The 25979-nt window shown below is 40.8% G+C and overlaps 1 protein-coding gene across 6 annotated transcripts in view; it reads left to right on the top strand.

The window, feature by feature from the left end:
- SORCS1 (sortilin related VPS10 domain containing receptor 1) overlaps window positions 1–25979 on the top strand; it is a 576007-nt gene that overhangs the window by 2092 nt on the left and 547936 nt on the right. The window lies entirely within an intron of this gene.

The raw sequence follows: 25979 nt of genomic DNA, 5'->3' as shown, positions 1-25979 counted from the left end.
GCTTCTATTGGATTACAGAGATTGTTGTATTTGTACTGTGCACAAGCTGTGCACCCTGGTACATTTCAAAATGTTTTCAGTTGTGATGTAATTGCCAGAAACCTTCCCAGGGAAGTGCCACTTTAGTAAATTGTGTTCATTGTCAGCTTTTTTAATGAGAGTTGTGAACATTTTAAAATAAGAGCCTATCATTATGGATTCCTTGGGTACACAGACATAAACTGTATTAAACCAAATTGTGATAAATAATATTTTGTATCATATCTCTGAGAATATCAGCATGGCTTTCCCTACAGTTTAGCCTTTATGACCAAAGCTATGGTGCCCAGGACTGGTTTAATCAAATAATTGAAACTGAAATTCTTTTCATTCAAGTTCTGGAGACCCTTTCCCTCATTCCTTACCTTAACTGTCATATCTTTTATATCATAATCACTAAAATTAATCCCCCAATTTGAACTTGAATCTTCTTAAACTGATTAAATAACTTTTGCTCTGTTTTAAGTGATTAACTCAAAGCCCTCAGCTTTAAGACGAGATTTTAAACACATCAGACATATTAGATCTTGTATCAAGAAGTAAAGGACCTTGGACTCAAAATATTTCTGGCTTTTAATGTAATTCAAGCTGTAAAATATCACTCACTCATTAGACCTCTACTTTAGTTCACCTCTTGAAAGATCTTGGAAAGAGCAAGAAAAGGAGAGTACATCTTTGGCAAATTTTAGACTCCATTTAAGAAATGCTGCCAAGCCCTGCTGGCCCTTTTTAAATGGTTCTTATAAACCCAGCCAGGCTTATGGGTCAGGGCTTGGATGGGTGACATGTAAAGAAGTTGGAGATGATGTAGGAAATAATCAAAGTGCTAAAAGTTGGAGCATTGAAATCATGTACACTAATGAGATCTCTATCCTAAGTCTTCATTCTACAAGGTCACACCTTCCATCCCTGCCCACTTACATGCAAATTGTTGCAGTTTTTTTTTTCAGTGTATGCATATAGGTAGTAGAGGAAGAGAAACAGTGTTTGATCAGGATCTGCCACAAAGCCATCCCAGATTCCTAGGAGAGAGAAAGTTTAAAATATTTTTGAAAGTAAGGAAGGTGGAAAGAAACTTTTCTGGGCAACTTTGTGATGTGAAAAGCAGAGTGGAGACCCGAGTTCTAGTTCAACCTTTTTGTGGTTTGATCCTGACAAGCTGATTGCCTGAGCGTGGATTCACTCATGTCTAAAACAGGAGGGGAGGATACCTGTCAGATTCATTACTGAGAATTATGTGCCAGGATATACTTAAGAGGGCGCCGTGACTGTAGTGTATACATCTTTGTAATTCTCATCTCATGGCTCGGCACGTTCCCCCAGAGCAAGAAACCCACTAACCTAACTCTAAGGACAGCAGTGAGTGGGGGAGGGGGGCTCTCATTTTCTTCTCTTTTAACTGCCATCCCTTATAGATCCACCTGCAACCCATTCAGGGCCAGAGGCAATACACATCCTCTGAACCTGTCTCACCTTTAGCTAAAAGTCTTTGCTAAGTAGGGCTTCTGATGACAATAACACCTGCATTAAAGGTGTAAATGTATGGTAATTATAGGCTGCCTGTCAAACTTGTGAAGAATTCTGGATCCTTCTCCCAACTCTTTCCCTTCTCCTTCCTGCCCCCTCCTCTGTTGGACTTGTGCAGTTGGGTAAAGATATGACTGTTTTGCCTCGTCTGTGGGTGTGATGTGATTCCTCTGAGCTGCAGTCTAGCTTGATGAAAAGTGTTGATGAAGTTGGTAGAACACCTGGGGGGATCTTTTGGCATGAAAGGTGCTGGGTATGAATCATTTGTCATGAGCTTGGTGTCGTAAGCAAGAACATATTGTTCCTACCCTACTCATCCAAGGCATGCTGTGCCCTGATCTAAATTTACAGAGTAGTTCTTAGTTTGTTAAAATATATATTTATCTTTACATATGTATGGTGGGGATGTGTTTATTCTTTATATCCAAGGAATTTTAAAGTTCTATACTCATTAATCCTTACAATATCCCTGAAGCAGGTGTCAAGTGTTAATATCTCTTTTTCATATTTTTATGCTGGAGTCAATTTGAATATTTTAGTTCACTCTCTTGTCCCTTTCTTGCTAAAAATAGTGTTATAAGATTTGTTAATAGAGGCTTTTACTTGACATATTTTGCTATTATGATATTTTTAATACTGCATTTATCATAGTGAATGATGATCTGATTGGTTTTTATGCACTTTTTTTGCCTTTTGTTGTTCTGAGACTTGACATTTACTATCCATCCTTAGTGAATAAACTGAGTCCCAGCTTGAGTCAGGTTTTGGGGTAGATGCCTGACATTCATCATTTCATTTAATTTTCACAAGATTTTATGAGTAGGTGTTATTATCTCCATTGCATTAATGAGGAAACTGAGGCTTCAGAAAGTTAAATGATTTGCCAAGAAGATATAACAGTTCAGGGGCAAAACAGACACTGACCCCCAAGGTGATCTGACTTCAAAACCCCACAGAATGATTTGTCTTAGAGACATTAAGGTGGGCTAGAAAAACCCAGACCCTTGGAGATCTGTATTTTAAAGACTCCTGTCTGGGACAGATTTCATATGATGGTGGAGGAAAGCATAGTCTTAGCTGGAAACTCCATCTCTTTGTAGGAAAGCAGGGACTGTATAACATGTGCCTATCACATTGCATTCTTTACCTTAAAGTAGTGATTTGGCTGTTCTCTTATCCACCCACATCTTCATCTTTACTGAGACATGGGATCCGCACCTGGTGATTCACTGAGCACGAGGTAATGTGCCATCATTCAGCTTTCAGATCTGGTGTTCTTCAGGAATAGATTCCTTTTCTAAGTTAATTACAAATCTGATTTTATAGAGAGGTTGCCTATGAATACTTCATTTGACTATATACTCTGATGTAATTTTTTAAACTTTTTCTAGAGTGAAGTGATAAAGGATTTTAGATTTCTCTAGCAAGCCACATAATACCTTCTTCTCTCATCAGTGCTTTATTCTGTTAATGGGTGTTAATGTAGTGTGACATGGAAGGCAATGGGTTTGGAAGCACAGTGGACTTTGAATGTTAGCTGTCCAGTTACCCAGCACGCTGCTTTGAGCAAGACCCTTCAATTCTTTGAGCTTCTGTTTTCTCAACTATAATATGGGCAGGGCACATCTTTTTTTTTTTCCCTGAAGATTTGATATCACTTATACAAAGAGGTGGTACATAGCAAGTGCTCAATAAATGGTACTTCTTATTTTGTGTAGCAGAAATACATCTCTCCTGGTAATTAAGACCCCTGGGTTATAGTCTTGGCTATACACAAAAGTTAGATATGGTCCTGATAGTCTATCAAACTTTTGTAGCCTCAATTTTATCCTCTGCAAAATGACATGAATATACCATAACATCACTGAAATCCCTTACAGACTGTAATCCAATTAAAAAAATTTGTCAACCTGTAGGTATTTTGCACCTTCTACATCTAAATAAAGTGCACTGGGAGTATTCAAGATTCAGAAATGACTCACTGACCTATACTCTTGACCTATGAATGAGCAAGCCTTTCATTTCACAAGATTCTTCCTTTCTGTGGTTTATATGCATATCTTTAATAGGAAATTAAGGCATTTGAGACCCAAGCAGGCATTCATTTCAATGTAGATTTGCAGCAAAATATAGTTTATTAGGTTTGTTAAATCATGTCTTCAGGTTAAGACCCTTGGTGAAAGTAAAAGTGTTAGTCACGCAGCTGTGTCCGACTCTTTGCAATCCATGGACTGTAGCAAGCCAGGCTCCTCTGTCCATGGAATCCTCCAGGAAGAATACTGGGGTGGGTAGCCATTCCCTTCTCTTTCCAACCCAGGGATCAAATCTGGGTCTCCTGCACTGCAGGTGGATTCTTTACCATCTGAGCCACCAGTATCTTTGAACAAAAAAAATTGCAACCTATTGCGAAATTGGAAAGTAAAGATCCCTTAAGATGTTTTAATGGGATTTTTTTTAGAGTAAATGGACATCAGTGTTGACTTTGAAAATTATGTCCACATCCTTTTAAAGAAGGATCCCAGAAACTCATAAGCTAGGGCAGAGAAGTTGATGCAACTTTCTTATTTATTTCAGAGAATAGTAGTTGCTCATATTTAAGGTGGGCTTGTCATATGGCAGCATTAAGGTAAGAAGCTTACACAAATTATACAAAGTATCATATTTACTTTTAATTCTATGAATATGCATTGAATCCTAATATTTGTCAGGCACTGATAGTAGGAACATATGTGGATTGATGCATAAGGATGAGAAAAAATGATACCTGCCCTCAAAGAGCTTTCAGTCTACTACCCAAAGAATGCCCTGAAGAAGCAGCAGAAGGTAAGTGTCCTCTGGGGTATCAGATGCTGTAGGAGTTCATAGACAGGTTAGGCAGGCATCTTTTGTCTTGGGTGATCTCCAAACTTTATTGCAAAGTAGGTGCTTCAGCCGAATCTTAAAATGCAGAGAAATTTTAAATTAAAAGACGGATATTATTACAAGGATATTTTGAGCTGAACGGATGGCATGAGTACATTTGAGAGTGGAGATGTAAAAATTCCTATTTATATCAAGGAAATTAACCTACGTTAAATGTAAACTATGTTTACGATTTTAATCTTAGAAATAGTTTCAAAAATATGATTTAAGCATATACACACTCATCTCCTAGTGAGTTTGGCTGTATTCCAAGCCCAAATAGAAAATATTAATAAAAACCTGTATGGTCACTTGAGGGCATAACTGCCCTTATTTGCACATTAAATATCAGCTGGATTCATCATTGTTTCATTTTTACCCTGACATTTTTCACATGTAGTTTTCACCAACAGACTTTTGTTTGTTTCTTTTAAGTTCTTGATTAGAAATATCACTGGCTGGGCTGCCTGGAAGATAAATTAATTGGGCTTCCTGACAGCTTCTATTAACTAAATGTATGTAAAATATTTGTCCTGTCTTTGTGTATGTCTCAATTACCGTCGTATATCTCTGGCTGGAAAGGTTGGTGAATGCACCTGTGTGTCCTAGAGGGGAAACTAGCCAAACGGTATCCCTGGAGTGGCCAAAGGGATGGCAGAGAATAGGTGTGGTCAGTGTGAGATGGAACCAGGCTCCATGAAAGGGCAGTGGTTACTCCCGAGGAGGAGTGCGCAGTCCGCTCCTAGGGATGGATGCAACAGTCACATGGTTGGTGAGAAACAAAGCTGGACTCTTACTGTGCACGGTTTACAAGGAAAAAGAGAGCCTATTCTAAAATGTAGGTAGGGGGGAAAAAGACGTCAGTGCTCTGCAGGAACTCCTACATGAAATTTTGCGTGTGTATGAAAGATATTGTGCCTATTTCTATAGCACTCCTGAATGCTGTCATACCACTTTAGACTGGTGATAGCCCTTTTCCTTTGCAAAATGCCTCAGTTTTCAAAGATGGGAACATTACTTCAATGACTTCAGTTTTCATTCTTACAACAGTCCTAGGAGATAGAAAAGACAAATATCATCCTCATTTCTCAAAGAGGGAAAGTTGGTATTAAGCGGGTCTGTTAGTGGAAAGGGAGGGTCAAAAATGTTTTGTCACATAGCACGACTGATTCTCGGCTTGGAACGCCACTGGCTTTCCACAGCCAGGAGTTAGGACACAGCTGCATCCAAGCTTCCCAGCTTGCCTCAAGCCCACGCACCTGTGTCTGCAGTGGTTGCCATCCCGGGGTGAAATATGAATTGGCCATGGAGCTCCTGAGTTCTAGGCTCAGCTATTTGAGTTATTTGGCCTGAGCTTCAGAGCAAGTGGCCTGGTCAAAAGTCAGGCTCTTGGCATTGTTTAAATCTTTTAAAAGGGACCCTAGAGGAAGATGATGGGACTTTTCTGCAAGTAAGGTCTCCAGCAATAACCTTCAGCAATAATGGTCTACCATGCGTGTTCCAGTGCTAATGATCTTCAGAGGTGAGATTACTTATTGCTGGGCTTATTGCAGCAGGCACTTGCAGAGAAAAGGGGGAGAGCCATCTCTTCCACCTCTTTAATTGCCTTATGCCTATGAAACTAGTTGAAAATAATACTAAGTATGGTCTCACTCAAAGGAATCTAGAGCTTCAACTTTGGGGAGCAGCGGTAGTCAAACTGAAGGGATGCCTTGTTGACTCCAATGGATTTTATTTGCTCAAGGATTATAATAGAGTTACCAGCTATTATTGCCTTTTCTACTTCTTCTAACTTTTGGGTGTGGGGATGAGGTTGAGGTGGGAGAAGGGAGCAGAGGAGAGTTTGCCACATACTAGGGAGATTGCTGGGAGAAATATCAATAACCTCAGATATGCAGATGACACCATCCTTACGGCAGAAACTGAAGAGGAACTAAAAAGCCTCTTGATGAAAGTGAAAGTGGAGAATGAAAAAGTTGGCTTAAAGCTCAACATTCAGAAAATGAAGATCATGGCATCCTGTCCCATCACTTCATGGGAAATAGATGGGGAAACAGTGGAAACAGTGTCAGACTTTATTTTTCTGGGCTCCAAAATCACTGCAGATGGTGACTGCAGCCATGAAATTAAAAGACGCTTACTCCTTGGAAGCAAAGTTATGACCAACTTAGATAGCATATTCAAAAGCAGAGACATTACTTTGCCAACAAAGGTTCATCTAGTTAAGGCTATGGTTTTTCCTGTGGTCATGTATGGATGTGAGAGTTGGACTGTGAAGAAGGCTGAGCACCGAAGAATTGATGCCTTTGAACTGTAGTGTTGGAGAAGACTCTTGAGAGTCCCTTGGACTGCAAGGAGATCCAACCAGTCCATTCTGAAGGAGATCAGCCCTGGGGTTTCTTTGGAAGGAATGATGCTAAAGCTGAAACTCCAGTACTTTGGCCACCTGATGTGAAGAGTTGACTCATTGGAAAAGACTCTGATGCTGGGAGGGATTGGGGGCAGGAGGAGAAGGGGACGACAGAGGATGAGATGGCTGGATGGCATCACTGACTCGATGACGTGAGTCTTGGTGAACTCTGGGAGTTGGTGATGGACAGGGAGGCCTGGCGTGCTGCGATTCATGGGGTCGCAAACAGTCGGACACGAATGAGCGACTGATCTGATCTGAGGGAGACTCTCTGCAGCCAGATAAGCTGTATTGATTATAACAGAAATCGCTGTTAAAAATAATAGCATAAATAACCACCAATTTAGTGACCAGATTCCCTGGAAGTACATTCTGGAGCATCTCCATGTTATTTCACTTCATCCTCACACCAGTCTTACACACTAGATATCATTATCCTTGTTCTAAAGCTGAGGAAGTCAAGGCTTAACGATTTGGCCCGAGTTCACCCAGCTCGAAGTTGGTGGCAGTGATAGAATTTGATTTTTGCCCTTTCTGGCTCCAGAACCTTTTCTGTTTGATCATGCTGTCTCTTCATCAGGGTTTACCTCTGAGTTTCTTTTAGAGATAATTCCATAAGTCAGTGCGGAGAACTGTGGGAGAACTCTTGGCAAGAGTGCCCCACTTTGGGGTGCTTCCTTTCATGTCATCCCGATCTGAGGTCTGTGACCTGATATACTGTACTTGGAAATAACCTGCTCCATGATGGAGCTTGATCAAAGCCCTCCTCTCCACTTATCCTGTCCCCAGGAGTGGCTTGTCTGGGGTTATTAATATGTGTTACCTTGTTATCTGGGAGGATGTGTGGATGTGCTGATTGGTTTCTCCCTGCTGGCTGATGACCCATGAGTGACAGTGAGGACAACGTGAACAGTCTTTAAGGGAGGTGCTAATAAGAATCAGGTTTTCAGACAACCAACTAATCATGTTGTGCCCTGAAGCCAGTGAATTGATGCCTGCAGTGGTCTTCCCCTAATCAGACTTGCAGAGGCTATTGAGGCACAAAACTGTGGGCCGTGGATCCTGCTCCAGAGCCTGTAGCGGGAGGTGAAAAGCAAAAGGTCTTTCCCTATCTCTGCCCATTCCAAAACACACTCTTGATTAAAATCATTAAAGGGGAGAAAAAGCTATTTTAGGCACGGTTATCACTTTGCTTAGAAACCTATCTGCAGCCCTGTTTACACTGCCATGCATTTTGCTGAATTGACAGAGGATTTCTTAGCTGAGTGGCCATGGGCTCCCTCCTTTGGCACCTAGGGCAGCATTTTTCAATTCATCTTTTTGGGACCTGCTTTTAAATCTGCTGATGGGGGCTGGGAATCTATGTTTTTCAACACAGATTTTTCAACGCCCTTAGGAACACTGAAGTTTGAAAATAATTTTCCTAAAATTTGTGTGTGAGTTTTGGGGTCTATGAACCCCTTCCGTTGTCTGCACAATCCTAGGTCAGTACGCTTTCCTTTTCTGCAAGGAGAGCTGAAGCCCAACACTTTAATCACCTGCTCAATGAAAATTATGTCCCCAGTGGTGAGAGCCTGGTGGAAGGCTCTGTAAGAGAAAGAGAGAGAAAATGGCACAGCACAGGTGCCCCAGGCAGAGAAAGATGGTGCCTTTATGCAGATGGTGATGTTTCTGTCACTGAGTCTATCCTATGCAGTTATCTTTCCTGGATGTCCATATGTCCTTGGGCAAAACAAGTGGCTAAAAGAGTATATTGTAAATATGACATAAGATTTAATGATTGGTTTGAGCTCCTGTTCCTAGATACCTGAACTCTGGTGGTTAGCTTTGTAACTTTGTGTCTTAGCTGCCTCATGTGTTTAATGGGAGTAATAGTGTGTCCTTTCTCTATGGTATTCTGATGGGTAAAAGAGACAACAGATAGAAAAATGCTGATAATGGCATCTGCCGTATAGCAAGAAATCAATAAAGGTTACCTATTATTATTGTTGTTATCATCATTATTTTGTTAGTATTACTGTTACTAACAATGCTTGAGTATGACTTACTAAGAGATGTTTGTAATATGTTGCTCATTGCTTCTGTTTCTCCGTTCATGTTTTTGTTTTTTTTTTTTTTAAATTCCGGTTCCATTTTCTTATGATGATGCCAGGACTCTCGTCTATTTGTCATGCCTTTCATCATCTCTAACTATTTGCACATGCTAGTCATTGTAGGGTTCCAGACCAAGTTTCCAGTGTGTGAGTGGGAGGTTGGTAGTTTATACACCAATAAGCGTTTCTCTGACACCAGTTGCATGTCCAATGCTTTAATACTGACACTGTCTACCCAGAGGTCACATCAGAGTTCACAGGTTAAGGACTCAGTCCCACAAGACCATGCCCCACACTTCCCACTTCCAAGGTCAGCCCCAATCTAGGTGACCACCTGCACTTCGGGCTGACAGGTTATAGATGGGAGGCTTCAACAACTTCCTCTTCGTGTTTGTTTAATTTGTTAGAGTTGCTCCCAGAACTCAGAGACGCTTTTTACTTACTAGATCACCAGTTTATCATAAATGAATATAACTCAGGGACAGTAGATGGAAGAGATGCCCAGGACAAGGCATGGGGGAAGGGTGTGGGGCCTTCCTGTGCTGAGTGCACCACCCTCCTTGATCTCCAACTATTCACCAACCCAGAAGCTCTTGGAACCCTGTCTTGAGTTTTTATGGAGGTTTCATTACACAGGAGCAATTAAATCATTGGCCACTGGGCACTGATTCAAACTTCTGCCCTCCTCCCCTCCCCAGAGGTCATGGGGGTTGGACTGAAAGTTTCAACCCTCTAATCACATGGTTAGTATTTTGGCAATCAGCCTATACCCTTTGTTGTGGTCCAGAGTCACCTCATTGACATCTCATCACAGGCAAATCCAGGAGTTGTAGAAGTTCTGTGTCAGAAATGGGGACTGAGGCAAAGTAATATAGTTTTATTATGAATCACGACATCACAACTAGCTTACTAAATATTTACTGTTTTGTTTGATATTTCCATGGGAAAACTGGCTTTCACCTAGAAGAGACAACTCATGACCTTCCATATGAGTGTTTTAGAATATTCAGCCATTAAAAGATTGCTTATGTGTCTCATATATATATATATATATATGAACCTTCCACAAAATATATATATGTAAATAAATATATATATATATATATGAACCTTCCACAAAATATAAGAAAGGGGAAATAAACAAATATGTAAAAATAAAATTTAAAAAATAGTACAAATGTAAGTGCGTCCCAGGTGACTCAGTGGTAAAGCATCCTCCTGCCATTGCAGGAAATGCAGGTTCAATCCTTGGGTCGGGAAGATCCCCTGGAGGAGGAAATGGCAACTCACTCCAGTATTCTTGCCTGAGAAATCCCATGGGCAGAGGAAACTGGTGGGCTACAGTCTATGGGGTTGCAAAAGAGTCGGACACAACTTAGTGACTAAAAAACAACAACAGATGCAGGCCCCACAAAGTGTTTCTTCTTTTTTTTAATGACTGTGTTGTTCCCTTATATATCCCAAGACCCTAGAAATATACTTAGAAGTGGCTCAATACTTTACAAAATATTATATAAAATTTCACTTGTGTATAGAAATAGAGGGAAGGTATGGTTCAAAATGCTTGCCTACGATTATGAATGCTAGAATTGAAGCTGATTTTCTTTGCCCATAGTTTTGGTTTTATTGTTTTCCCATAAATGTGCATCGCTTGGTTATTTCTAAAGGTTATTTGAGAAATGAAAAAAAGAAAAAGAAACAAAACAGGAGAGAACAAGCAAGTTTGTGAACTTGGCCTCATCAGAATTGCATTCCAGGCAAACTGAACTAGACAAAGAGGCCACGTTCAAGTTGCCTGATTTGCTGCCAGTCGATATTGTTGGAAAGGAGCTGGTGCCCGGGGTTTTGTTTTTGTTTTGTTTTGTTCAAAGCTGCAGGATCACTCACCTCTCTTCTAGTTGTGCAGCAGCAGGGGCTTCAGGACCATTTGCATATCGTCCTCTATGTAGATTCCAGACAAAGAGATCTGGATAATTTCACCTACCTGACTATACTCTGGGAAATTCGAGTAGCTTCTTCTCTCCAATAAAGAAGCATGCCTTTTATTTGCATGTCAGTCTCTTTCTTGATCTTGGGCTCCATCTCTCTATCATATATGTTTATATTAGTGCATGCGTCAGAGTTGTGGGCATCTCTGTGTGTTCACAGCACTGGTGTCTTTAAGTTTCCTCTCTTAAAAGTGAACTACTAGATGCTGCTGTATGGCCACAGTGAGGATGTTCGCTGATTGTGAGAGATGAATGGACAGGGATCTCCAGAATGAGGAAAGAGAACAAAGAAACCAAGAAGAAGAGATTGAGAGACAATGGAAACAGTGAGATGGAAAAAGAGAAGGAATAAGGGAGAGGACGAGAGAGCACGAGACTATGATAGAGGCAGAGAGAGACAGAGAGCAAGATGTAGACAGGAAAAGTGGACTAAGAAAGAGGATTATAAAGAGAAGATGAGGTGCGATGAGCCAGTGACACTGTGGATTGAGAAAGGAAAACAGAGGGACAAAGATGGGCTTGTAACCAAGGCGTAGAGACAGAGTAAATCAGAGAGTTAGAGATCAAAACAAGAGAGGAAAATGTCAGTGAGTGGAGAGAGAAGTAGTGAAACTGAAAGTTTCTCAGCAGCATCCGACTCTTTACGACGCCATGGACGGTAGCCCATCAGGCTCCTCTGTTCACGGAATTCTCCAGGCAAGAATACTGGAGTAGGTTGCCATGCCCTTCTTCAGGGGATCTTCCTGACCCAGGGATCAAATCTGGGTCTCCTGCATTGCAGGCAGTTTCTTTACCATCTGAGCCACCAGGGAAGCCCTGAGTAGAGAGAACTTGTTATCAATTCATAATGTAGAACTAATTTCTACCTAGTCTGGCTGTATATTTCCCACTATAGTAACAGCACACCTCTGGCCTTTGCTCTGGAGGTTTTCACACCCAGCCGGGTCGTGTTGCTAGCAGCAGCCCGTCTTGCGTGCTGGATAGCTTTTAGAGCCAAATACGCTGGTGAGTGGAGTGTGCAGTGGAAGAGGTGCATGTAGTGTTTATGTATTTTGAAAAACCTCTTAGATCCCATTGGGGAATAGGACTGATGGTCTGGATGATAGGCAGCTTCTAACCTTTTCTTCTATACTAGTCCATGCTATTTTGAATTTTTAACATGGGCATGCATTTCTTTAATAATAAAAATCCTAAAACATGTTTTAAGTGGTTGACGTGTCAGCACGCTACTGAGTGCTGGGAATACAAGATAAATAAGACCTGATCTTTACCCTTGAGGGTGCATATTCTTGTGGAAATAGACAGACACATAAACAGATAAATAGCAATTTAGTGTGGTAAGTGCATAATAGCTATAGTAGAGTTCAGTGCAAAGTGCTATGGGAGCGAAGATGAGTTGGGGACAATTAATTTTTTTCTGGGAGTGGAGGCAAGGCTTGAGGAAATGACATTTAAGCCAGGTCTTTATGCAAGGTTAAGAGTTTGCAGACAGAATAGGGCTGGGCAGGAGGTAAGGCCACTCCTACCGATTTTAAACTCTCCAGATCTTGAATCAACAAGCTGTGGTTAGAATGGTACTTTCCTTCATCATCTCAGTTCCCAAGATGTTTGGAATCAAAACTCACAGTGTATTTTGGTATCAGGTTAGACACCCCAGTTTGAAATGTCCTCTTAAGTACTTGGTCTCAAACTGGCCAAAGGAATCTGATTTTTCCAAAGGGTGAAGTTATTCACCTGAATCCTTTCACAGCCGTGAGTGCCTGCCTATGCACACACGCAAGCGCACAATTTAAAATGATTTCTGTCTTCTCTAGTCACAATAGAATTTGACTAAATAAACACTTGAGGGATTTTTCCTTGGTCATTCTGTATGTTTTAGTGTTCAAAGTGAGTGTTTATGTCATTTTCTTGATCTCGCTTCCCTAGGCAATATGTGGAACTCATTCAGAATGAGTTGGATGGTCACCACTTAGGATTGCAGTGTGATTATTCAAGGCAGTAGGGGAAAGCAGTGGACTATTTCCTGTCAGGGCCATCCGGACTTAAGTGGTTATGCCTTGCAAAGAGGACATAAAGTATACATAAAGTAAATACATAGAACATTTCCAAAGAATAGATTTGGCTTTTCACTGATTGTTCCCTTTACCTCCTTCTTGTCCACAAAGAAGAAATAAGATTAAAAAAAGAACATAAGACAGTAGCTGGTGAGGAAAGGCATGGTTAGAGCTGAGGGAGCATGTGTCCTTAGAACCAGAGCACCACTTCATAAGTGCTGGAAAGACACTTCCTGGACTTTGAGTTCTGCCCTTTCCATGGATATAACTTTCAAACAGACTATGGCTTGAGCTGATGTTACAATATCCAGATCTGCCTCTGAGGTATCATGATTTAGGAATTTTTTACTAACATTTTGTGCTACTGTAGTAGATTAAATGACTCAGGAATTTTATCATTTTGACAGAGAAGTGACTTGGGAATGATTTTTTCAGCTGATAGCAAATATGTCCTTAGATATATAAATGGCTATCCCTGAGAGTAGGATAAAATCTGCTATGATCTGAATGTTTGTATGTTGAAACCTAACTCCACATTGATGGTGTTAGGAGACAAGCTTTTCAGGAGGTAATTATATTATGAAGATGGAGCCCTTATGAATGACATTCAGTATATGTAAATGTCCTTAATTTCTCAGTCATGTCCGAATCTTTGCAACCACATGGACTGTAGCCCTCCAGATTCCTCTGTCCATGGGGATTCTCCAGGCAAGAATACTGGAGTGGGTTGCTATGTCCTCCTCCAGGGGATCTTCCCAATCCAGGGATCAAACCCAGGTCTCCCACATTGCAGATGGATTCTTTACCATCTGAGCCACCAGAGAAGCCATTAGCACCCTTATAAAAGTGACTTATGATGCTCCCTTGTCCTCTCTGTCACGTGAGGACACAGCAAGAAGGCACCAGTCTATGAATTAGGAAGGGGGCCCTTACCAGATACTGGATCTTATGACATTTTGATCTTAGGCTTCCTAGACTACAGAGCCACAGAAAGAAATGTCTGTTGTTTATAAATCACTTAATCTATGGTATTTTCTCACAGGTCTGAACAGAATAAGACAGGCTCTCTTCCAGTCACCTGTTTGTTTAATTTTATGTATGAGACTCTCCTTGATATTCATTTAACTTAAAGCCTAGGGAAAAAGAAGGAAACATTATATTTGCCTTAAAAGCTCACCACCTTTAGAAAGTACCTGAGTACCTCATATTCAGCCTAAATGTTGGTCTTGAAAATATCTGTAAAGAAGCAACAATGATTTCCCATTTGAAAATTAATATATCTTTCCTTTGTAGGTGAGGTTTGCAGTAGTTTATTTCAGGCAAGGGTTGACAAACTACACCCCATGGGCCTAAAATGTCCTATTACTGAGTATGATTTTTTTTGTAGTTTTAAATGACTAAGAAAAATAAGAGTGATATATTGTGACACTTTAAATTTTTTGATACAAAGTTTTATTGGAACCTGATAATTTATTGTCTACAACTACTTTCACTCAAAAGTGATAAAGTTGAGTAGTTGTGACAGAGACTGTATAGCTCATTAAGTCTCAAAACTTTGTCCTCTGGTCCTTACAGGAAGAGTTTGCTGATCCTGATTTGGGAAATTGGAGGTAATTAAGCCGTGAGGCACAATAAGATACTGCAGATGCCATTGTTTCATAGGCATAATACTCTTAGCCACTGGAATTCCCAGGCCCAACACGGACCTTTCATTCTCACATCTTGTCCCTTTGCTCATACTGCTTCGTGCCCAGTTAAATCTGTTTCATATGTTAAGTCCTTCCTTGGATATCGCCTCCTGAGAATTTATCCATCACTTCCAAGGAGAAGCGATACCTGATTCTTATGAAAAGAGATCTTATGCCCTGTTCAATCACTAAACATCATCTGGTTTGTATTCCAGTTAATGGTGAACTCCTTGAGGGAAAGACTGCAGTTCATTCATTTTTACATACCAATATCTGGCACATAGGAGATGCTTGATAAATGTACTTTAAAATATCAAGACACTAAAGCAGTATGCTGCTGCTGCTAAGTCGCTTCAGTCGTGTCCGACTCTGTGCGACCCCACAGACGGCAGCCCACCAGGCTCCCCGATCCCTGGGATTCTCCAGGCAAGAACACTGGAGTGGGTTTCCATTTCCTTCTCCAATGCATGAAAGTGAAACGTGAAAGTGAAGTCACTCAGTCGTGTCCGACTCTTAGCGACCCCATGGACTGCAGCCCACCAGGCTCCTCCGTCCATGGGATTTGCCAGGCAAGAGTACTGGAGTGGGGTGCCATTGCCTTCTCCAAAAGCAGTATAGTATTGTTTTATTGACACTTTTTACAGTCGGGAAGATAAATGGTCAGTATTAAGATAGCAGGATGATGGGCTTTCTGGCTATTTTTCACTGTCTCAATTCCTAAAGTATAAACTATGCAGATTACCTCATCCAAATAATTCTAGTATGACCCCAGTGTAGAGAGATTGAGATAGAGATTGAGAGTGAGAGGGAGAGACATGCAGAGTCACAGCTTTCTCATAGCAGGAAGGGTAGGAATGCCTCTTAAAGAGTTCTGATGAGCCAGCTACCAGGATGCTCTGATGGCTGATGGACGGTTGCACTGTCTCAGGCCTGAAGGGGAAAATGCCTTCATGCTCTTCATTTAAGTAGCTGGACTGAGAACCAGTCCCCATCATACAGAAGTCTCAGAAGAGCCAGAACATTTGAGAAAAAGATGAGCAGTTATTGCATTGTGAAAGATAAAATTGTGTTGTGGTAATGTACTGAAATAAGAGCACCGTGACAATGAGAAAAGAATTATGGGTTAAAAAACTGCGTGGTCCTTCAGGCACATTTACCTGAGAGGGTAACTTGAGCCTTGCTGGCTTTCCCAAGTGAGTTTAGACATAATAAGATTTCAATTAAAGGTGGGTGAGGACTGCTATTTATCTAGGGCTCAGGTCTAATATGATTTTAACCAATACATGTTGGGTGTTTGCAGTGTGCCAGGCACTATTCCTGGTAATACACATATTAGTAACAATAGGGAGTAAATACTGTCATTATCCCCATTTTAGGAATAAAGTAACTGAAAGATGGGAAGTTCAGTAACTCACCCAACATCACAGGGATAGCAGAATATAGAATTGAAATTTAAATCCAGATAGTTGTGATCTAAAAATTCTCAGCTCTTGGACATTATATTCTACTGCATTTAGGACAGTATGGTGTTCTATCTTCAAGTAGCTTCACATTTTTCATGTATTCAGCCATTCATTACTGAGTGCTGGATACATGGCAAGCATATGCCAGACACTGGGAATTTATTCGTGATCAAACCCAGTGATAGTCCTTTGACTGAGAGCTTAGTGGTCCACCTGCTAACTCTACACGGTCTGAGAGGTTACGATCCAGGAGTATTTTTGAAAAGTAAACTTTTCAGAATTCTCAAAACTTCCTCATTGCTTAGGGGTTAATTGAAAAAGTATAAAGGAAAAAAACTTTTTTTTTAATTAGGTAAGTATTATTGAGCAACAGGTAGCATATTGGTTGGCATGGTTAAGATAATGCAAAAAAATGTATTCATAGAAATCTGTATCTAAATAAATAGAAACATTTACAGTTCTCTTTATCATGGACATTGACAAACTAGTATTTGTGTGTATGTGAAGGACAGTTATATGTCCACACATATTTGCTTCTGCCTCTATATCTATATCACAGGCATACTTATAGCTAGATAATCTCTTTCAGTGCCTTTGCATTATTTTCACATTTTGAGTCAAATTCTGTTCTTTAAGGATATAATAAAACTATGGGATATATTTTCTATGAAAACCAAAATGCTTACCTCAGTTGTATGATGAAGCAAACATTTTATGTGTAGATTAAAAAAATGATAAAACTATTTCAAACCTAGTAGTAGCTATAAGCACTGAATTAAAAATAGAGTTCAAATGAAGTTATCTAGCAAAGAATTTGGGATCTTTGCTTTTTGCTATAGTTCCTTCTCTCACTTGGAAAATACCCACTTTCTATTTAAGAATGAGAAAGAAGTTTTTTCTCCAGATCAAGGATTGTTTAAGCTGTATTGTGATGTGTACAACCTGCTGCATTTCAACCTAACAGCTAAGTTGTCTTAATTCATTCAGAACAAATTTGAATGGTCTGACCTTGATTTATTATTAAAACTAACTTATAGCCAAGTTGTTTGTGTTTTTAATAGACTTTCTTATTTTTAGGACTGCTACCATTTTATTTATGCCAAACTGCTTGCAAAAGCATGGGCTTCTAATTAAGACCTATCATCTTTTTTTGTTAAAACATTTGGTGCATGCTGGTTCATTTTCCTGCACAGTAATCTCATACTGGACAGAGTTTCTTAAAATGCAGTATCTGTACTGTGATAGAGACAGAAAACCAGAATAGTAAATGGGCTTTGCATCCTTTTGACAAGACCATTTCTGCAACCTGGGGTGACTGACAAAATATTTCCTTCCCAGAAGTTCTTGGTCTCTGGCCTTCCTCCAGTCTCCTCATTTTCTTCTTTAGGTGATTCAATTCAGCCACATACACTTCACTATTTCTGGTAATTCAAATAACTTGTACCATTAGGGAATGCCTAGTGTGTTTGCCCAGGATTTTCCTACCAAACAATCTGCTTTATTCATTGCTTGCCCATGTTTTAACACCACCTACCACCCACATCAGTATTTATCACATTATTTGCTGGTGGATATGAGCAGAGAATTTGGAATGCTTTTCACACCTCCTGCTTCATCCACAGAAAGACAGAGATTATCACCACTTTGCAGAAGAGGGAGGTAGATTAAATAGCACCAGGTACCCTGATGGCTTAATTCTTAAAAAAAAAAAAAAAAAAGGCAATGCGGAAAGGCTTGGCATACTGACATAGCTGCTCCTTTCTTTTCGAGAGGTGATGTGGATATTTGTCACACTGTGTTCTTATTGTCCCATAAAAAATGCAGGCGAGGAAACAAATGCAAAATTCCTGTGTGTCTCTTCTGTGATACTATTGTTTCTCAAAAATCCTGGCCACTCCTACACAGAAGAAAACTGATTAAGGGGGAGAGGAATGTGCAGGAGTTCAGCAGGTGGAGCTGTTCTCTATGAGATGGCGCTGAACCTGGCTTCTGCCTTGGGCCGCAGCCACCCACTGCTGAGTGCAGGCTAAGCCAAGGCCACAGGCTCTTATTTGTTTGGCAGAGACAAACTAGCTGCAGGATCTTGTTCTGTCTTTAAATTCAGGTCGTGTTCCACAAGGGCTTCCCAGGTGGCTCAAGGGTAAAGAACCCATCTGCCAGTGCAGGAGACACAGGTTCGATCCCTGGGTCGGGAAGATTCCCTGGAGAAGGAATTGGCAACCCACTCCAGTATTCTTGCCTGAAGAATCCCATGGACAATGGAGCCTGGCGGGCTACAATCCAGAGTGTCACAAAGAGTGGTACTCAACTGCGTGATGTTCCACAAGTGTATGTCCTTGTATACAATAAGATGGGGACAGGGTTTGTGTGACTTACTCTGTGGCTGACCATTCCGGTACTCATCATCTACAGTCAGTAAAGTCTTAATTAAGAGGAAGTAGAGGGTAGTAATTAAAAATATAGGCTGTGGTGCCCTGTACTTGTTTTCCGTTTACTGACGCTGTGCTTTTTGTTGTCGCATGTAAATCGTACCATGCACTTAACTGTCTGGTGGAGCTGAGAATATAGAACTAGTCCTCCTCTCAAATGGCTTACAGTTTAAGGGGGAATAAATAGTTAAAATACAACTCGTTAAGTGCAATACATACAGAGGAGAGGAATTAGCCAGTTGATAGTGGGGCGAGGTAATGATATTAGCAAGGACTTCCAAGAAGAGGTAGCATATTATGTCCTTAGTAAACAAAAAGGGATAGATAAGAGTTTTCAGGTGAAAAAAAAAAAAGTAGAAAATGTGCTATATAGAAATGTAGAAATCCCTATGTAAGGATTGACACATGTGGCAACTTATAGGCATGAGAAGGAATAGCCCATCAAAGATATGGAATGGAAGTCAGGGGAGGGAGATGAGGCCAGAGACTAAGCTGGCATCCTATCACGGAGGGCCTTGCAAACCAAACTGAAGGGACCAGGGAGAGGCCTGATGAGCATTTCAGTTTGAAAGAATTGGATAGATTGGATGGGTGCAATATTGGAGAAAGAGAGACTGGGTGGACAACTCCTTGGAGAACCCATTCCTCCACTGCTTCCATTTGAGAGGTACTGAGTGGGCAGCTGGTGCCTGACTGTGGATGCTGGTGGTGCTTGGTGGCCATAACACATACTTTTCCAAGGTAACACTACAGAGGGCAGGACCAACACCCACAGTCTGTCAATCACAAGATGTGCATCATCAGTTGTGAGATATCTTGTCTGGTATACACTTTGCAAGGCCAGAAGCTAACTAGAGGGAAGCCTGTGCTGGGAGTCAGGGTGCCTGGGTGTGGGCACCTGTGCTATCACATGTGCCCTGTGTGCCCAACGAGAGTCATTTTTAGTTCTCTGGGGCTGTGTCCTCCATTTTAGAATGAAAATGTCAGACTGCACAATAGCAAAGATCTCACCCATTTTATAGACTTATAAACATGACCCTACTTATGATCTAGTGATGAGAAGGACTTGAGCTGGTATTTAAGAAGAACTTGAAGAAGAGCCCCAGGGGAAACTGGAATTTAGACAGAAGTACTAACTACTGAGGAGACTTTGTAGGGATAAAGTATGAATTTGAATCATGCAAAAATATTTTCCTATGGGTCACTACACACTTGAGTTCAGTACAGTTCAGTCACTCAGTCGTGTCTGACTCTTTGCAACCCCATGAACTGAAGCACACCAGGCCACCCTGTTCATCACCAACTCCTGGAGCTTACTCAAACTCATGTCCATTGAGTAGCTGATGCCGTCCAACCATCTCATCCTCTGTCATCCACTTCTCCTCCTGTCTTCCATCTTTCCCAGCATCAGGGTCTTTTCAAATGAGTCAGTTCTTCATATCAGGTGGACAAAGTATTGGAGTTTCAGCTTCAACATCAGGCCTTCCAATGAATATTCAGGACTGGTTTCCTTTAGGATGGGCTGGTTGGATCTCTTTGCAGTCCAAGGGACTCTCAAGAGTCTTCTCCAACACCACAGTTCAAAAGCATCAATTCTACACTCAGCTTTCTTTATAGTTCAACTTTCACATCCATACATGACTACTGGAAAAACAATAGCCTTAACTAGACTGACCTTTGTTGGCAAAGTAATGTCTCTGTTTTTTAATATGCTGTCTAGGTTAGTCATAACTCTTCTTCCAAGGAGTAAGCATCTTTTAATGTCATGGCTGCAGTCACCATCTGCAGTGATTTTGAAGCCCCAAAAAATAAAGTCTCTCACTGTTTCCCCATCTTTTTGCCATGAAGTGATGGGACCGGATGCCATGATCTTAGTTTTCTGAATGTTGAACTTTAATCCAACTTTTTCACTCTCCTGTTTCATTTTCATTAAGAGGCTCTTTAGTTCTTCTTCACCTTCTGCCATAAGGATGGTGTCATCTGCATATGTGAGATTATTGATATTTCTCCTGGCAATCTTGATTCCAGCTTGTGCTTCATCCAGCCCAGAATTTCTCATGATGTACTATGCGTATAAGTTAAATAAACAGGGTGACAATATATAGCCTTAATGTACTCCTTTCCCTATTTGGAACCAGTCTGTTGCTCCATGTACCATTTTAACTGTTGCTTCCTGACCTGCATACAGATTTCTCAAGAGGCAGGTCAGGTGGTCTGGTATGCCCATCTCTTTAAGAACTTTCCACAGTTTGTGATCATCCACACAGTCAAAGGCTTTGGCATAGTCAATAAAGCAGTAGTAGATATTTTTCTAGAACTCTTGCTTTTTCAATGATCCAGCGGATGTTGGCAATTTGATCTCTGGTTCCTCTGCCTTTTCTAAAACCAGCTTGAACATCTGGAAGTTCACGGTTCACATACTGTTGAAACCTGGCTTGGAGAATTTTGAACATTACTTTACTAGCATGTGAGTTGAGTGCAATTGTGCGGTAGTTTGAGCATTCTTTGGCATTGCCTTTCTTTGGGATTGCAATAAAAACTGACCTTTTACAGTCCTGTGGCCACTGTTGAGTTTCCATATTTGCTGGCATATTGAGTGTAGCACTTTCACAGCATCATCTTTTAGGATTTGAAATAGCTGAACTGGAATTCCATTCCCTCTACTAGCTTTGTTCGTAGTGATGCTTCCTAAGGCCCACTTGACTTCACATTCCAGGATGTCTGGTTCTAGGTGAGTGATCACACCATTATGGTTATCTGGATAATGAAGATCTTTTTTTATAAAGTTCTTCTGTGTGTTCTTGCCACCTCTTCTTAATATCTTCTGCTTCTGTTAGGTCCATGCCATTTCTGTCCTTTACTGAGCCCCTTTTTGCATGAAATGTTCCGTTAGTATCTCTAATTTTCTTGAAGACATCTCTAGTCTTTCCCATTCTATTGTTTTCCTCTATTTCTTTGTACTGATAACTGAGGAAGGCTTTCTTATCTCTCCTTGCTATTCTTTGGAACTCTGCATTCAAATGGGTATATCTTTCCTTTTCTCCTTTGCTTTTTGCTTCTCTTCATTTCACAGTTTTTTGTAAGGCCTCCTCAGACAGCCATTTTCCTTTTTTGCATTTGTTTTTCTTGGGGATGGTCTTGCTCCCTGTCTCCCATACAATTTCACCTCTGTCCATAGTTCCTCAGGTACTGTATCAAATATAATCCCTTAAATCTATTTCTTACTTCTACTATATAATTGTAAGGGATTTCATTTAGGTTCTACCTGAATGATCTAGTGGTTTTCCCTACTTTCTTCAGTTTAATATGAACTTGACAATAAGGAGTTCATGATCCGAACCACAGTCAGCTCTCGGTCTTGTTTTTGCTGACTGTGTAAAGCTTCTCCATCTTTGTCTGCAAAGAATATAATCAGTTTGATTTCGGTATTGATCATCTGGTGATGTCCATGGTGTTGTTGGAAGAGAGTGTTTGCTATGACCAGTGCATTCTCTTGGCAAAACTCTATTAGCCTTTTCCCTGCTTCATTCTGTACTCCAAGGCCAAATTTGCCTGTTACTCCAGGTGTTTCTTGACTTCCTACTTTTGCAGTCCAGTTCCCTATAATGAAAAGGAAATCTTTTTTTGGATGTTAGTTCTAGAAGGTCTTGTAGGTCTTCATAGAACTGTTCAACTTCAGCTTCTTCAACATTACTGTTGGAGCATGGACTTGGATTACCATGATACTGAATGGTTTGCCTTGGAAACGAACAGAGATCATTGTGTCATTTTTGAGATTGCATCCAAGTACTGCATTTTGGACTCTTGTTGACCATGATGGCCACTCCATTTCTTCTAAGGGATTCCTGCCCACAGTAGTAGATATAATGGTCATCTGAGTTAAATTCACCCATTCCAGTCCATTTTAGTTCGCTGATTCCTAGAATGTCGACATTCACTCTTGCCATCTCCTGTTTGACCACTTCCAATGTGCCTTGATTCATGGACCTAACATTCCAGGTTCCTATGCAATATTGCTCTTTACAGCATCTGACTTTGCTTCCATCATCAGTCACATCCACAACTGGGTGTTGTTTTTGCTTTGGTTCCCTCTCTTCATTCTTTCTGGAGTTATTTCTCCACTGATCTCCAGTAGCATATTGGGCACCCACTGACCTAGGGAGTTCATCTTTCGGTGTCCTATTTTTTTTTTTTCTTTTTTGCCTTTTCATGCTGTTTATGGGTTCTCAAGGCATGAATACTGAAGTGGTTTGCCATTCCCTTCTCCAGTGGACCACATCTGTCAGAACTCTCCACCATGACTCGTCCATCTTGGGTGACCCTACACAGCATGGCTCATAGTTTCATCGAGTTAGACAAGGGTTTGGTCCATGTGATCAGATTGGTTAGTTTTCTGTGATTGTGGTTTTCAGTCTCTCTGCCCTATGATGGAGAAGAATAAGAGGCTTATGGAAGCTTCCTGATAGGAGAGACTGACTGAGGGGGAAACTGGGTCTTGTTCTGATGGGTGGGGTCATCACTACACAAACAGTGTGTAAATATAGGCTGTGGATAAATCTACTGAGCATACAAGTGGTGCTTAATAAATATTCAAATTTTAAGCAGCTTTAAGGAACAGATGACATCTATTTTTCCCTATTCACCATGCCTAATGCCAGAGCCCTTCTCACACTAATGCTCAAGAACATGTCAGTGAAGGAAGATGCAAATGTCCTCTTCTGAGCATTGCTGAACATTTATGCAAGACCAGCATTTGTGGTTTCAGCTGCTCTGACAGTGCATCTCTCTGTGCTACAAAGTCCAGATTCCCCTCCTCTATCTCCAGTAGGGTTCATAAAGTCAATCAGCTGTAGGAACTCTCTAGAAGTCTTATCTCCCAAGCTCACATTTTAATATCTTTCCTCTTCCCAAACCTCTGCTGCATTTGGACACAAGAAAATGGAGAATGGCCGCTGGTAGGCAGCCGGTGAGAGGGCTAACCCAGGATCCATGTTGTCAGAGTTGAATGAGAAAGCTTTGGATGACTAAAGGATCTTCCCTAGTGGCTTAGATTGGAAAGAATCTGCATGCAGTGCAGGAGACCAGGGTTTTATCCCTGGGTCAGGAAGATCTCCTGGGGAAGGGAACGGCAACCCACTCCAGTATTCTTGCCTGGATAATTCCATGGACAGAGGAACCTGGTGGGCTAAGTCCATGGGATTGCAAAGAGTTGGACATGACTGAGTGACTAACACAAGGGAACCAAACTGGTTGAGAGGATACTACACTGTACCCCATTCCTTGTCCACCATCTTTTCCCACTGCTCAGAATGAAGATGCTTCAAATGTTCCGAGTCATCAAGAACACTTTTCCTTGTGGTGTTCAAATCAAGGGGAACAAATGGAGCTGTCTTATAGGAAGACGAACACTGGTGTTCACGATTGTACTTTATTCAAGGAAGGCAGGGGGTGGTGATGAAGACAGATAAAGACACTGCTGCCTCAGCAGAGTTCCCCGAATGCAAGGCACACCACTGGGACCCTGCTGGGGAAAGCGCCTGTGTTCAGCAGGAAGCCTGGCATCCAGGGAGTCGCGATCAAAGGCGACAAATCCTCTCTGCCACCACCAGCCTTTAAAATAGACCCAATTAGTCCCAGAACTAGGAACCCAAGGGATTCCTCTGTCCCATGCCTGTTTTCATTCCACTCTGCCTAAGACTTGGGCATGCACACAGGCAAGACATTGTGATAATAACTGTTTTTGGTATGCCACGATAAAGGGCCAGGAACAATTTTGAGTCAGTGATCTGAGGACTGCCCCAAAGCAAGTCTGCATTACGTAACCACCAACTTCTTGAAAATAGTCTAATAATCCCTGTGGGGCACACTGCATCCCTTCTCAGCTTGTTCTGGTTGGAGAATGTAACAGTGCTAACAGTTGGCCTGGGAGGAAATGGTGATGTGTATGTTTATACCTGGAAGAAAGAGTCATAAGTTTAATTGTTCTAGTGTTAAATAACATGTGTGCCCCTCCTTCCATGATATCCATCTCTGCGATAGTGACCAAGACAAAGCTTTGCCCGTGGGATGCTCAGTGCAGATTCTTATGGACTCAATTTGAGTTCACATGGGGATTTTGCTAGACACTTTGAGTCCTTCTTTTTCCACCAGTCTGATCTTGGTAATTGAGTGTTGTAAACTGTTGGGTCCCTTATGAAGTAGAAAGATCTCTGAGGTCAGTCCCTCCAGTGCTGTTGTTTTACAGATGAGAAATCTGAGGACTGTGGAGACTGAACTAAATATGCTGTGAAAAACTTCAGAGTGTCGATGCCCTTGACTTTTCTAAACAGTTTAACACACTAGTGATGTGTTATGATGGTGAAAGATTGAGTTCAGATTCTTGGTTCTGGCATTTACTACTTGGGCAACACTGGATAGGTCATTTAATTTTTCCATGACTGTTTGTTCATCCATAAAATGAAATTAATGTCACTTCTACCTAACAGGGTTAACCAGAGTATTACCAGAGATCATGTATGTCAAGCATTTTGCACAATTCCAAGTCCAAATTAAGTACTTTGCATGTTCAATATTGAGATAATAAAATACCTTTGAAGAGATCATAATTATAGATGTCTTGAAAAGAATTTGTTATAGAAATATATATATATTCCTTATCTGAAAGACTGATTAGATAGAAAGCCTTCATAATATAAGAATTTTCTACTAAAAGCAAGCCACAGAATGCATTCACTTAAAAAACAACAGTCATTGAGAACATTCAGAATTTTTGCTCAGTCTGTGACAACACAGTCCAATAAGAACAATTGTGTGTTCATTTGTTTAGAAAACTAACACTTAAAAGTCAACCACAAAGAAAGAGACCACAGAAATGATAGTGTGAAATTATTGCTGATAGTAAAACTGTCATGAAATTAAAAGCTTGAATTTTAACTGTTTTTAACAGAGAACTCTTTTTCAAGGCTCCTTTGAAACACTGTGTTGCTGGAATCTATATGTATGAAGGATTTGTGATGGTAGTAGTAGACTTAATTTCACAGATTTTTCAAGGAAATTTTGGTTGTCAAACCTTTAGATACTTAGTGTTTGTTCAGATAAACATAATTTTTCACATACTTTCTTTTTCAACAATAGGCAAATGAAACTTGCAAATGACTGGGATGAAGACCGAGATGGTTTATTACAGGATTTAGTTTGCTGCTTCATCATTGCCTTCGTACAAATGGAGGAGGGACATGTAACGGTGACGAGAATCACTAGAGGCCTGAACACTGGGTGTGCATCTTGTCTCCACTTTTCACCAGCCAGGTGACCTTGAACAAATCATGTGAACACTCTAGACATTTCTTCATCTTCAATTTCTTAAAATATAATTAGTGTTGATAGT

Source organism: Bos grunniens, chromosome 26 (assembly GCF_055505025.1).
Source record: "Bos grunniens cultivar Pamir isolate PY7600 chromosome 26, Bosgru_T2T1.0, whole genome shotgun sequence".
NCBI lineage: Eukaryota > Metazoa > Chordata > Mammalia > Artiodactyla > Bovidae > Bos > Bos grunniens.
The sequence above is the reverse complement of the archived record's forward strand: the minus strand, read 5'-3'. Positions and strand labels throughout refer to the sequence as shown.